Here is a 15,013-nt window from a genome sequence, read left to right as displayed (position 1 = left end):
CCCTCACCGCTGCTCACAGGGCCTTCCGTTGTCCTCCGAACATCAGCAAAGATGAGCTGGAGAGGAGCCAGGCGCACTCGGCAGCCCGCAGCTCCTCCACCCAGACAGCTCTGGCCGATTGCACGCCCTACCCTTCCACTCTTACCTTGTAAAATGTGCTTTTATTCAAATTCCAGAAGAAGGGACTGTAAGGTGAATTCTAGCAAAAGTAAACCTTGTCTATCGGCAATGATGAAAATGGTGTCACTAGGAAGAAACTTCACACCATGTGCGTGCAAGGTGTGATGTCTTTCTTTAAAATGCTGTCTTAGAGCGTTTCTTGTAACACTGGCAACTAAGTCCGGGTTTTATTTGTGACCAGCAGCAACTCCTGAGACACGCCTGCACTGTGCGCCTCAAGCAGACAGGGACCTGCCTTCTCCTCCTGTGTCAGCACCTAATACAGTGTGCCCAGGACAGAGCCAGACACACTTGCCCATTAGCTGGCCAAGGACCTGGCTCTGGGTGCGCGGGGCCGGGGCAGGTTCCCGCCCTCTCAGGAAGCGCGGTCTGGGAGCAGGGGGCAGCCCAGGCCACATCACCACCTCCTTCTCCCCTTCTTGAAAATGCAGGTGCAAACAGCGCTGCTGACTATGAGCGCCGTGTGTACGGTGGGGCTGCAGCACTCACTCACTGCACAGCAGGAACTTTACAGCCGCTGACACAGACGCCTCTTCCCTCCCAGCTCCTGGCACCTCCATTCTGCTCTGCTGCTGAGTTAGACTCCTGCTGATGCCTCATGCGAGTGGAACCACGCGCCATCTGCCCTCTGGGTCCAGCTTATTTCACTGAGCACGCCGCCTTCCAGGCTCACCCTTGCTGCCACGTACAGCAGGATTTATTTCTTTCTAAAGGGTGAGTAATAGTCTATTGTATGCGCAGCAAAGAAAACCATCAAGTAAATGAAGAGACGACCCAGAAAAATATTTTGCGAATGACAGCCACTGTGGAAAAAGTATTGCATTTCCTCAAAAAATTAAAAATAAAACTACCATATGATCCAGAAACTCCACTCCTGAGTATATATCCAAAACAGAATAGACATACACCCCAGTGTCCACAGCAGCACTCCTCACAGTAGCCAAGACATGGAGAGAAGCCAAGCGTCCACTGACTGATGACTGGATAAAGAAGGCATGGTTCACGTACACAGTGGAGCCCTATTCGGCCTTAAAGATGGAAGAACGCCATTGACAGCACCATGCATGGACCCAGGGACCATCACACTAAGTGAAATGAGTCAGAGACAGACAAACGTCATGTGATATAACTCACGTGTGGAGCCTAAAAATGATACAGATGAATGTATTTACAAAACAGAAATAGACCCACAGACGTGGAAAATAAATTTATGGTTACGGAAGGGGAAGCAGGGCTGAGGGATAAATTAAGTTTGGGGGCACCCCACTCCAGTACTCTTGCCTGGAAAATCCCATGGATGGAGGAGCCTGTGGGGCTGCAGTCCATGGGGTCGCGAAAGAGTCAGACACGACTGAGTGGCTTCACTTCCACTTGTCACTTTCATGCACTGGAGAAGGCAATGGCAACCCACTCCAGTGTTCTTGCCTGGGGAATCCCAGGGACGGGGGAGCCTGCTGAGCTGCTGTCTATGGGGTCGCACAGAGTCGGACACGACTGAAGCGATTCAGCAGCAGCAGCAACATACATCCACTACTATAAATAAAACAAACGACAAGGACCCACTGTCGGCACAGGGAACTATATCTAACGTCTTGCAATAAACTGTAATGGAAACAACCTAGAAAAGAATGTATACACACACATATGTATAACTGAGTCCCTTTCTGGTACACCTGAAGTGTGAATCAACTATACTTCAATTAAAAAATAACTAATTTTTAAAGAGGAAAAAACAACACGTGTCTACCTGCTGCGCTGCCCCTTCCCGCCCAGCTGCCTCCCCGTGGCGGGACCGCGGCCTTTTGTTCCCGTGTGAGGAGGCGGTGGACAGGGGCTCAGACCGGGGCCGGTGCTGTGCTTGTGGTACAGCCGTAAGCCTCCTCTGCAAAGAGGCTCTACCCCTGCTTCGTCCTGCCAAGAGGTCAGCACGCCAAGCACACTGTGCTGCGGGGGCCGGAGCTGGGCACAGGGTCACGGGGCCTCTGGGAGGGGGAGCAAGACCCCGCCCCAGCTCCTGGCAACGGCAGTGTTGCCTCAGGTGGTCGCGTGGGCAGTGACTGCGCGGGCCTAAGCCATCACCTGCTCACGGCAACACTATGGCCGCAGAGACACATCTGCTTTGAAGTGAGCTTCTTAGCCAAGCACATGCGCTTCAGGTGGAGAGGCTGGGGGAGCATACTGAGGACATGGCTGGTCCACCGTCTCCAAGGCGACCCTCAGACCAGGTCAATGCTGAACATCAGCAGGACCACCCCAGTGCCATCTTTTGGGCCACTGGGAATGAACAGAAAGCTGCGTTCTGCTCTCCTGAACCCAAGATCAAGGGAGGTCTGACATATCCTAATGGCAAACAAGCAAGCAGACAGACCCACTTCCTTAGTCATCAATTCAGTTCAGTTCAGTCGCTCAGTCGTGTCCGACTCTTTGCGACCCCACGAATCGCAGCACGCCAGGCCTCCCTGTCCATCACCAACTCCCGGAGTTCGCTCAGACTCGCGTCCATTGAGTCCGTGATGCCATCCAGCCATCTCATCCTCTGTCGTCCCCTTCTCCTCCTGTCCCCAATCCCTCCCAGCATCAGAGTCTTTTCCAATGAGTCAACTCTTCACATGAGGTGGCCAAAGTACTGGAGTTTCAGCTTTAGCATCATTCCTTCCAAAGAAATCCCAGGGCTGATCTCCTTCAGAATGGACTGGTTGGATCTCCTTGCAGTCCATGGGACTCTCAAGAGTCTTCTCCAACACCACAGCTCAAAAGCATCAATTCTTTGGCACTCAGCCTTCTTCACAGTCCAACTCTCACATCCATACATAACCACTGGAAAAACCATAGCCTTGACCAGATGGACCTTTGTTGACAAAGTAATGTCTCTGCTTTTGAATATACTATCTAGGTTGGTCATAACTTTCCTTCCAAGGAGTAAGTGTCTTTTAATTTCATGGCTGCAATCACCATCTGAAGTGATTTTGGAGCCCCAAAATATAAAGTCTGACACTGTTTCCACTGTTTCCCCATCTATTTCCCATGAAGTGATGGGACCGGATGCCATGATCTTAGTTTTCTGAATGTTGAGCTTTAAGCCGACTTTTTCACTCTCCTCTTTCACTTTCATCAAGAAGCTTTTTAGTTCCTCTTCACTTTCTGCCATAAGGGTGATGTCACTTGCATATCTGAGGTTATTGATATTTCTTGCGGCAATCTTGATTCCAGCTTGTGCTTCTTCCAGCCCAGCATTTCTCACGATGTACTCTGCCTATAAGTTAAATAAGCACAGTATGATGCACACCCTCCACAATGGTCAAAATGAAGACAGACGGTACATGTCAGCAAGAATGTGGGTCACACCTGCACCCTTGAAGGAACTAGAAAGCGCAGCACTCACCGGGGAAGACGGTGATCTGCAAAGGCAGACACACCGGCCTGGGGCCCAGCAGTTTCGCTCGTGCACACACACCCAACAGAACTGCACGAGGGTTCTTCCCAAAGACATTATTATCAGAGCAACATACTTCATAATCAAGCGCAAATGGCCAGGCACAAAAGACCACATTCTGTGTGATCCCACTTATATAAAAATGAAACAAAAAGGCAAAATGAATCTGATAGGTGGTCGAGATTGTGGTTGCCCTTGGGGACCCCCAGGGGAAGGAGGCATTGGGATCTGGGGCTCCAGCCTCATCAGGTTCTTGGTCCGGTGTGTACAGGTGGAAGAAGGGTGACCTGCACAGACAGGTCAGGTGGTCTTCTTCCCGGGTGTGCGCTGGGGCTGCCAGCAGACCCACCAGACTGGGGAGCGGGAGGAGGAGACAGTCCAGGTCTCGCTCAACCTTCCCCTCCAACGGCCCTGCCTCCCAGCAGACACCCCCAACTCTCAGGAGGGGCACTGCCTGCCTGGGAGGCAATTGCTTGTTTGAAATTAATTGTCTCCTCCGAGCTGAACCCCGGAAGGATTCGATGTCATTGTTAATTGGGAAGGTCCTCACCGTCCTCAGCGTGACATCCTGGCGTGTCGCCCGAGCCTAATGAGCCAGAACATCCCCCACCTGCTGACCCCGGGCCTTCACCTGCCTTCTTTTTTAATGACGCCTCAGGGCAGGCAGCCCCTCAGCGCCCAGCTCCAAAAACTTCTCCCCTTATTCTGGACCAGAATGCTCATCAACTGTTAGTTGATTGGGCACCAAGGGGATTCTAAGCATTCCCCAGCTGCCTGAGGAACACAAACTTTTCTCAAAACAGAACTCAGAAGAAAGACATTCCCTCGGGTGCAGCAGGTCAGGCAACTGATGAGCAGCCGCCCCAGGCTCCGCTGCACAGGCTGCCGAGCTGGGGGGCGGGAACAGCCTGTCCTCAGTTCTTGGCCCTTGAGCAGGACGCCTGCTGCCCAGAGAAGCATGTGGGGACAGACACCTTGGACACACGTCTGCAGGAAGCTGGGGAAACGAGGCTTGAAAATCCAACACAGGCAAAAACCCAGACACCGTCAGGGCCTTGCTGCCAGCAAGGGGCTGGCACCTCCTGGCCCAGCAGGTGTCCCCCTGCAGGTGTCTGCTGGCTCAGCAGGTGTGTCCTGGTCAGCACCTCCCTGGGAGAAAGCTGCAGCTGAGTTCCAGTGTGTGGGCTTGAAGCTGCTCATTCCAAATCCCTCTGAGGGTGGGCACAGGGATTCCATGTGTGTAGGTTTTTCCTAGGCCCGGGGGGAGTTACTGCAACTGTCCAGAGTCTCAAACATCTCTCTCAACCTGGTGCAGGGACCACCACTCTCCTTCTCACGAGCCCCAGCCCCAGCGCCTCACCAAACCGCTGTCTCCACCACGTGAGCCCCAGCGCCTCACCAAACCACTGTCTCTGCCACGTGAGCCCCGACGCCTCGGCCAGGCTGAGCAGGGGGCACCTCCTCCCTCAGCCCTGCCCAACCCTCCCTGGGACTGCTCCTCCCAGCCTCCCAAGCTGCTGCTGCCTCACAGTCCCAATCTCTCAGCATCAGGGGCCCAGGCCCCTCATCCAAGGTCTCTTTCTCCATACCCTCTGTGGGGTGTCAGTCAATCCCACGGTTTTCTCTGAAACATTCTCCAATGCCCCTGAAGTCCAGAACCGCGTCCAGCTGCTCCGTCACCATCTCCACTTGGATTCGGACATCTGCTGGCCTCGTGGGCTTGACATGTCCACGTGCGTGCTCAGTCGTGTCCAACTCTTGTGACCCCACAGACCACAGCCCACCAGGCTCCTCCGTCCATGGGATTCTCTAGGCAACAGTACTGGAGTGGATAGCCATTTCCTTCTCCAGGGGCTCTTCCTGATCCAGGAATCAAACCTGAGTCTCCTGCATTGCAGGCAGATTCTTTAGTGACTGAGCTACGAGGGCATGGACTCCTCAAATCCCCCAAACCTGCTCTATCCCCAGCTGTCTCTCCTCTATAGATGGCGTCCGTCCCTCCAGCTGCCCAGGACCCACATGGCCCTTGGCTCTTCGCTCTGTCTCATTCCCGCTGGCAGCCACAGCAGGCCCGGCGGGTCTACTGTTGGAACCTCCAGCACCCTGCGGCTTCTCCCTTCGTCACTGCTGTCCTGCCCCACCACCATGACTGGTCATTTGAATTTTCGCCACGGCTGCCACCATTCAAGTGTCTTCTCGGTGTAGCTGCCAGAGGGAGCCTTGCCGGCACAGACAGATCACATCACCCTCCATTCACTTTGGAAGCCACCAAAGTCTCCCAGCCCACTCAGAGCACAGCTAAGGCCTCATCACAGCCTGCAAGATCCCACATGACCTGAGTCCCCTCTGACCTCACCTCCTCCTGCTGGACCCATGAGTCACTTCATTCCAGAGACTTCACAGCTACTGCTGTCCCTCACACATTCCAGAAATACTCCTGCCCTGTGTGGAGGGGAAAGGGGAGAGGGGAAGGAGTGGGAAAGAAACAGAAAGAAGAAGAGGGAATGAATGCCTGGGCTGGTGGACGGACAGACAGATGAATAGTGGAAGGGTGGGTGGATGGACAGACAGGTGAACAGTGGATGGGTGGGTGGATGGACAGACAGGTGAACAGTGGATGGGTGGGTGGACGGTAGATGGAAGGACAGACAGATCAGAGGATGGATGGAGGGATGGATAAATGGTAGATGGATGGACAGAGACATTAGTGGAAGGATGGATGGATGGATGGATGGATGGATGGGTGAATGGTGGATGGGTGGACAGACAGAATAGTGGATGCACGGATGGATGGACGGGTAAAGAGGGGGTAGGTGGACGGGTGGATGACCGGGCCCGTGGGGGGTGGACGACAGTGCTGACAGTGGGACACGGATAAATGCCACTGACTCCTGCCCTCAAGAGACTCACAGTCTGGGGAAATCGACACTGGCCAGGAAGACACTGTGTGTTGCTTCCCATCCCATAGGTGACTTAGGATAGAGTCAGGAGTCACCCAACACAGCTTAGGGGATGGAGGGCCCTATTCACAGTCTCAGAGACAACCCTCAGACCAGATGGTCCAAACAGAAACCAAGATCACACGTCCCCAAAAGCCAAGGAGTCCACGGTAAGACCTGGGGCACCAGCTTGCACTTAGGGGAAGAGTGTGTTAGTCAGGCAGCTGCGTCCAACTCTCTGTGACCCCATGGACTGTAGCCTGCCAGGCCCCTCTGTCCACGGGATTCTCCAGACAAGAATGCTGGATGGGTTGCTACTCCCTTCTGCAGGGGATCTTTCCAACCCAGGGATCAAACCCTCATCTCCTGAACTGCAGGCAGATTCCTTACTGTCTAAGAAACCAGGGAAGCCCATTTTAGGACAAAGGTGTGCCTTGAAAGCCAGTGGAGTCCTTCAGTCACAGGCGCCCACTGGGGAGGCAGTGGGCAGGTCACGAGCGCGACTGACCCTGTGGCTCTGTGGGGGCTTCAGTTGCCCCAAGGATGGATGTGGGGCCCCTGGGAGCACAGGGTGGAGGAGGTAAGCCAAGAGCTGAGGTTTAGAAAAGAGTGCGGTGCCACTAGAAGAGGGAAGGTGTTTCCAAGAGTGGGCCAGACCGCAGGCAGCTGCGGCATATGGTGCGAGTGCGTCCTGATGTGGCCAAGGTGATGAGAGGTACTCCGAGGCGCCACCAACCCCTGGACGGCAGCCAGAGAGCCCACCTCCGCTCTTCACCCCACACCTGGGTGTCAGCACCCGGAGGCCTCCCCCCACCTGTGCAGCCACGTTCTCATCATGCCCCTGCCTCTCACCGCAGTCTAAGGCCCGCATCACCCTGATACCGAAATCAGACAACGGCGTCACAAGAGAGGAAAACTACAGAGCAATCTCTCTCATGATCATAGATGCAAAAGTCATAAACAAAATACTAGCCAATCAAACCCAACAATGCCTTTTAAAAAATTATATACCACAACCAAGTGAAATTTATTCCAGGTTGGAAATCTGAAAATCAACTAATGTAATCTATCATATAAAGTCTAAAGATGAAAAATCATCTGATTATACCACTAGCTGGAAAAAAAGAGCATTTGACAAAATCCAATAACCATTCAAATTTTTTTCTAAAAATGCTCAGCAAACTAGGAATGGAAAAGAACCTCCTCAACTTGATTAAAAAGAAATCTGCAAAAAAATGTCATACTTTACTGTGAAAACCTAAATATCCTCCCCCTGAGACTGGAAAAAAGGCAAAAGTGTGCCACCTCATCAATCACAGTCATTATCATGTGGGAAGTCCTAGCTAATGTAATAAGACAAGAAAAGGAAATAAAAGTATATCAATTAAAAAGAAGGAAGTAAAATTATTTTGCAAATAAAATTTAGAAAAACAATTTTTAAAGATGTATGTAACTAATAATTGCAGCAAGGTTGCAGGATACAAGGTTAATATATAATATCAATTGCTTTTATATATGCCTATATAACAGCAATAAACAATTAGAATGTGAAACTAAAAACAATTCCATTTACACAAACATAAAAAACTGAAACACAGGTATAAATCTAACATGAAGTGTACAAGACCTGTATAAGAGGAAACTAGAAAACTCTGATGAATAAAATCAAAGAGAATCTAAATAAATGGAGAGATAGTCTATGTTCATGGATAGAAAGACTCAAGTTGTTAAGGTGCCAGTGCTTCTCAGTCTTATTTATAAATTCTGAGTGGTTCTAATCAGAACTCTAGCAAGTTAATTTGTAGAGATCAGCAAACTGATTGTAAAGTTTAGCATCACAACAGTAAAGGCAGCCAAGTTGGAGGACTGACACCAGTCACCTTCCAGATTTATTATAAAGCTTCAGAAATCAAGATGGTGTGGTATTATCGGTAAACAGGAGACAAGCAGAGTGATGGAACAGAAATAGAGAGCCTAGAAATAGGTCCACACAAATGTAGTCAACTGCTCTTTGATACAGGGGCAAAGGAAATACAGCGAAGCAAAGACAATCTCTTCAATAAATGGCCCTGGAACAACAGGGAATCCAATGAAAAAAGAGAAAAAAGAAAGAAAGAATCTAGACAGTGGCCTTACACATTTCAACCAAAAAGTTAATCCAGAATAGATCTCAGAACTAAATTTAAAATGCAAAACTATGAAACTTCCAGACGGTAACAAGAGAAAATCAAGGTGACCTTGGGTTTGGTGGTAACTTTCTAAGATACCTCAAAAGCACAAGCCATGAAATAAAAAGTTGATATGTCAAACAGTATTAAAAATAAATACTTCTTCCCTGCAAAATACACAGCCAAGAGAGTGGAAAAGACAAGCTACAGGCTAGGAAACATTTCCCAAAGATATCTGACAAAGGGCTTGTATCCAAAATATACAAACTTCAACAGTAAGAAAACAACTCAGTTTTAAAATGTGCAAGAGATCTGAACAGACACCCCACCAAAGATGTTATGTAGAAGGCAAATAAGCATGTGAAAAGATGCTTATTAAGGACTATCGATTAAAGCAACCAGGAGGTACCACTAAACACTCAGCAGAATGTCTAAAACCCAAAACATTGCCAATGTGGTGTGACCACCGCCCCACATGCGGGCAGGAGGGGCTGGGGAGGGAGGCAGTTCCCAGAGAGGCTGGCCAAGGGCCCCCCTCCCTGGTCCCCAGACCACACTCCCCGGGGAGGGGAATCTCTAAAGTGTTTCCCACTTCCAGACTCTGCAAGAGCAAAGGCATGGTTCTGAGCATCCCTTTCAGCTTTTAAATACCACCTAATTCCCAAACCTGAGGAGGTGCCTAGGATAGCGCCTCCAGGACGCAAAGTCCTCCCCAGGGACTCACAGGCCCTCGGAGCCAAGGGCTGCGCCTGGCCCCTCCCTTCCTCCGCCAAGGAACGTCCTCAGGGCCTGGGAGCATCTGGAGGCTGGGTCAGCTCGGGCCTTCATAGGCAACGACCTCTGCCTTCCCCCAGGCGAGAAGACAGGGGCAGCAGTCCACATCCTGACCTGCACCAGGAGGGCTGGAACCCATGGCCCTGAGCAGAGAAATCCTCCACGACTGGCTGAGAATGAGGGCAAAAGGGCAGGGATGGGGCACAGGGTGGGGCCATGTGCTGGAGAGGGGGAGGGTGGGAGAAGAACGGATCTCGCGGGGAAGGGTGCCAAGCTAACTTGGGGTGTTCCAAACTTACCCCATCAGCTTAACAAACGTGGGAACTGATGACACTGGGACACTTTAATTCATTATTTGTAAAATAACTTCACAAAGCACAAAGACTACAGAAGCATCATTACCCACAGATGGCAGACAAATGTGTCCTGCTCTGGCCTCCGGGGAAGGGGCCTCCAGGAACCTTGACTTCTCCTCTGCAGTGGGAGAGGCTCATCAGCTGGGCAGACACGCACTCCTGCAGGGACCCTCCTGTCGCGGGCCTGGGTCACAGCAAGGAGAAGCCATCGGAGTCCCCCGCCTGCAGTTCCTTCTGGGGAGAGACCAGATGGCGAGCAGGTGAAGGTCAGGGGCACTGATCGGCACCCTCGGGCCGAGGTGGGTGGCCAGGGGCAGTTTTAAGTGGGTGGAGGGTCTTCAATGAGCTCCAGAGGTCATGCTCCAGCCAAGGCTGAGGGGTCAGAAGACCCACCAGAAAGCCTAGGCCCGGTGTGCTCCAGCTGCGGGGGCTCCAGCACCCCCAGAGGCCCCCGAGCACACCAGCAGCATCAGGCAGGCCTGGGGCTCCCTGCACAGTGGCCCTGGGCCCACGCCCGTCCCTGAGGGAGAGCTGTGCCGCCCGTGGCCCGGGGCAGCTCAGGGCTGGGGCTCCCTCACTCTCCACCCAGCTGGCAGGAATCCAGCCCTCTCGGGGGCCCTGTGTCTGGACAATCAGCGTGGACGCTGGTGGAGGGCACCAGTAGTGCACCATGCGTGTGAGAGTGTGTGTGTGTGTGTGTGTGTGTGTGTGTGACTGTGTGAGACTGTGTGTGTCTGTGTTTATGAGTGTGTGTTTGAGTGGGGGGGGGGAGTGTGTGTTTGTGTGTGTGTGTGCATGTGTGTGTGAGTGTGACTGTGAGACTGTGTGTGTGTGTCTGTGTTTATGAGTGTGTGTTTGAGTGGGGGGGGGAGTGTGTGTTTGTGTGTGTGTGTAGTCACTTCAGCCGTATCCACTCTCTGTGACCCCATGGGCTGCAGGCCACCAGGCTCCTCTGCCCATAGGACTTCCCAGGCAAGATTACTGGAGTGGGTTGCCATTTTCTTCTCCAGGGGGCCTTCCCGACCCGGGGATCTAACCCGCGTCTCCCGAATTGCCAGCCAGGCTCTTCACCACCAGCGCCCCCGGGGAGCCCAGTCCATCACGCTGCCTGAATGAAAAGAAACAACAGCCTCCCTGTCAGGCCCTATTTTCAGCACTGGAGACACACCAACTCCTTTAGTACTCAAAGGGCTCCGTGGGATCACACTCTCACAATCCCCACACAGCGATGAAGACACAGAGGTTCAGAGTGGTCACATGACCTGCCTAAGTCACACTGACAGACAGTTGCATCCAGACTCCCAGCTTCAGCTGCTGCTGCTGCTAAGTCGCTTCAGTCGTGTCCGACTCCGTGCAACCCCACAGACGGCAGCCCAGCAGGCTCCCCTGTCCCCGGGATTCTCCGGGCAAGAACTCTGGAGTGGGTTGCCATTTCCTTCTCCAATGCGTGAAAGAGAAAAGTGAAAGTGAAGTCGCTCAGTCCTGTGCGACTCTTCGCGACCCCATGCAGCCCACCAGGCTCCTCTGTCCATGGGATTTTCCAGGCAAGAGGACTGAGCCGGCTTTAATTCCACGCATGCTCCCAAGATACACCCTGATGAGCCGCAGGGCCAGACCAGGCCCCTCACAGCCTCTGGGCCCCCGAGGACCTTGTGTGGCTTATCCACTCAGAGAGCTCACCAAGCCGCCGCTGTCCGAGGCCCGCGGGTCCCACCACCTGGCCCCCAGGAGGGTGTGAGACCTGGCGGTGTGCTCTGAGGCTCCCCGAAGTGAGGGGCACCGCACACTGGCCCAAACAGCCGCCACAGGCTGCCAGGCTTCCGCCGAGATGTCCACCCTGTTTCTCTGGGTTCTCCCCTTCCTGGACGACCTCCCCAGCCTCCACTGAGGGACAGCTCACCGGGTGCAGGCATTGGCAGCAGAGAGAAATCCGAAGTGTGAGGCGGCCCGCTCCCTCCCGACAAGGGCCGTCAGCCCCAAGGCCCAGACCAAGCAGGGGCTCAAGCCCCAGAGGAGCTGCTGAGGCCGGGGCGGGCGCTGCCTCCCTGGCCTGCCCAAGGGCCCCGCACACGGTGAGATCGGAAGCCATTTCCAGGGCAGGGAGGCCCCAGGGCCTCAGGTCCCCGCACCCGCTCCCGCACCCGCTCCCGCAGAGCTTCCTCGACATCCTCGATCCTCGAGGTGCAGATGAAGGGGTCAGCGCCGGGGTGACGATGGCGCTGAGCACGCTGACAGCCTTGGTCAGGGCCAGCGAGCTCTCCACCAAGGACCTCACGTGCCGGAAGACAGTCGGGCCCCACCAGGCGAGGACCACCGCGAGGTGGGAGGAGCGGCTGGAGGAGGCCCGGCGCCGGCCCTGCCCCGTGGGCGTCCGGACGCGGGCGACCACGACGCCCGGCGTGATGACGTAGCAGACCAGCGTGATGACGCCCAGCGTGAGGACGCAGCAGACCAGCGTGATGACGCCCAGCGTGAGGACGTAGCAGGCCAGCGTGATGACGCCCAGCGTGGTGACGCAGGAGCCCAGGAGGACGCAGAAGCCGACGATGCAGGGCGCGATGTCTCAGAAGTGGTTGATGACCCACGAGCCACAGAAGGAGAGGCGGCCGATGAGGGCCGCGGGCACGGTGATGGCCGAGAAGCCGCAGAGCCGGGAGCCCGGGGCCCGGCGGCCAGAGAGCCCGGCATCAGAGAGCTGCCACAGCGCAGCGGCGGGCAGACGGCCGGGGAGCGGTCGTGGGCCATGGCGGCCAGCAGGAAGTCCTCGGGGCAGCCGAGAGAAGACGAAGTGCACGTGCACAGGCTCCGCTGCGCGAGGTGAAGACGGCCAGCGTCTCGGGCACGCAAGCCGCGGTGAACCAGATCTCCAGGAAGGAGAGGTTGCAGGGACAAGAGTACATGGGCGTCTGCAGGCGCCGGTGTGCCCCGACCAGCGAGAGGACGGCCAGGTTCCCGGCGCTGTGAGCACGCAGGTAAGCAGGAAGAGCCCCACGCGCAGGCCCCAGGGCCCCGGGAGCCCCAGCGGGAGGGTCAGGCCCCCAGCGCACAGGTTCTGGCTGCGGCCCCAGGCCATGACACCCGTCAGGACACAGGCCCCGTGAGGCCAGCAAGAGGGACCGCCAGCCAGAAGCCCTCCAGGGGGCTTAGGAGGAGAAGCCCCCTCCCCGCTCTCTGGATCTACTCACCTTGCCCTCTAACCCCAGGGCCCCAGGCCGGCCTGGGACAGCAGGCGGGAGGCACCCGCTGCAGTGGAGCGGCCCAGAGCGCTGCGTGGACTCGGATCCGGCCGTTTGTCGCCTGGAGTTCTTGTTCTAGACTCCTTGTCACCTGCTGGCCGGGGAGGATCCTTGGTCTAGATTCCTTCCTTGGGGCTGTCCTTATTCTAGACTCCTCATTGGGGGTGGGGGCGTTTCCTTATTCTAGAAGCTGCAAAAGGACAGTGTCAACTTTTCACAAATGAAAGTACATATGGCCCAATTTAGGGCATTTTTATCCAACAAAGCAGATTGATTCCTAGTAAAGCATTCCTGTCACGGTGTGCCATGAAACCGCCCCCATCCCTGAGGATGACCGCCTCAGAGGCACCCCGGGGGAGCCGTTCTACTCGCCAGGTGGGAAAGCCAGAGGCAGACGGCTGTCACCAGCGCCCCTCCGGCCGCAGCTGAGGTTGCTGGGTGGGGCAGGAGGCCTAGCAGAGAAGCTCTTAGGCCCTCTGTCCTGCCCACCACTTCTCAGAACCTTCGGTGGGCCTCGACCTCACCGACAAGAGCCCAGAGTCCAGAACCAGCAGCCACGACATGGCCGGCAGGGCGGGGCAGGTCGAGGTCTACGCGTCCACGTGCTGGCCCGCTGGACACAGGGGCTCCTGAGGTGGTGCCCCCCGTCCCGCCCCTGCACATCACACACTTGCCCCACACTCACGTGGGCACCGCTTACTCTCCGAAGCCTGGTCCTGGACCAGCCTCCTGCTCCTGGAGCACTGGCCCCATTCCTGATGGACTTGGGGTCCCTTGGTGTTTCACAGTGACTGCCCTGCTCACACCAGAGTCTGGGCATAGATCAGGAACCGGTCTAGGGGTCCCGCCCAAGTCCCCCTTTGCTTTCCTGGGGCACCTTTAAAATAAGCCCTCGGGGTTGAGCAGGGGAAGGGTGTCCATCCCAGCCACCTGGCTGCCTGCTGTCTACTGCCACCGGTGACCTGGGCAGGAAGACACTCACTGCCTCTATTCTGGGATCTGAGGGCAAGAAACCCTGTGCCACGGCCCTGATACGCTTGGCTGTGACCCCCTCCCAGCCCCACAGTGAACCCAGGCAGCTGACCTTAACCAGAGCCCAGCAAGATGGCCCACATTCCAGAGATGTCCACAGACACGCCCTGGAGCCCTGTGGTGGTGTCCAGACAAAGGCAAACCTCAGAGGCTCTGCATCTGTGTGGACGAGGCCGGCGTACCCACCAGGTCCCAGGAGGGGACCCCTTGGGCCGTGTCCTGGCAAGACAGCGACCCCATCCCAGACGCCGACTCCTGGGGGCCAGAGTGCTCCTTGCAGCTGTCTGCTGGACCCCTGGGTGGGCACAGACCCCTGTGGGCTGCAGCGGGGCCTGGACCCCCTGCACTGCTCACAAGCCCGGGCCCCAAAACCCACAGGGAACACAGAAGCACACAGAGTTGGCAAGCCTGCCCTTCCTGGAGCTCTAAGAACCCTCCAGCCTGAATTTATGAATGTCCCGTGACGTGTGGGTGGCTACTGCTGTGCCCTGGAGGTGAAGACGGCAGGGCTGCTCGCCTGTGTGTGTGAACGCACACACGCATGTGTGTGTGTGTGCCTGGGAGTGTGTGTGCACAGTGAGGACACCAAGAGCCTTCAGAGTCCTCCTCGTTTCAAGGATCTCCTGAAGCTGAGAAGATGGGACTAAATGGGGGCCCCACTATGAGCCCACCACGGGGAAGGGGGGCGTCTCCCTGCAGATCAGCTCGTGGGGACATGGCATGATGAGGGGGTCACTCACCTGGGGTCTGAGCAGGCTCCAGGATACATCCCCTGGAAGCCACCTGGAGACCAGAAGGCTGAGCATGGGACCCCGAGGACTTTCCGGGTGGGGCCGTGCCCATGGGGGCTGCCTCTTGCTGGCTGAAGGCCTCCTGTTGGCTGTGCCACCTGCCT

General features: G+C 55.4%; 1 pseudogene; it reads right to left on the bottom strand.

The window, feature by feature from the left end:
- Positions 1 to 11,850: 11,850 nt before the first annotated feature.
- LOC120873665 lies at positions 11,851 to 12,923 on the bottom strand (annotated as a pseudogene).
- Between the last annotated feature and the right edge of the window lie 2,090 nt (positions 12,924 to 15,013).

Source organism: Oryx dammah, unplaced genomic scaffold, assembly GCF_014754425.2.
Source record: "Oryx dammah isolate SB20612 unplaced genomic scaffold, SCBI_Odam_1.1 HiC_scaffold_14, whole genome shotgun sequence".
NCBI lineage: Eukaryota > Metazoa > Chordata > Mammalia > Artiodactyla > Bovidae > Oryx > Oryx dammah.
Note: the sequence above shows the minus strand (reverse complement) of the source record. Positions and strands in the feature narration are given on the sequence as shown.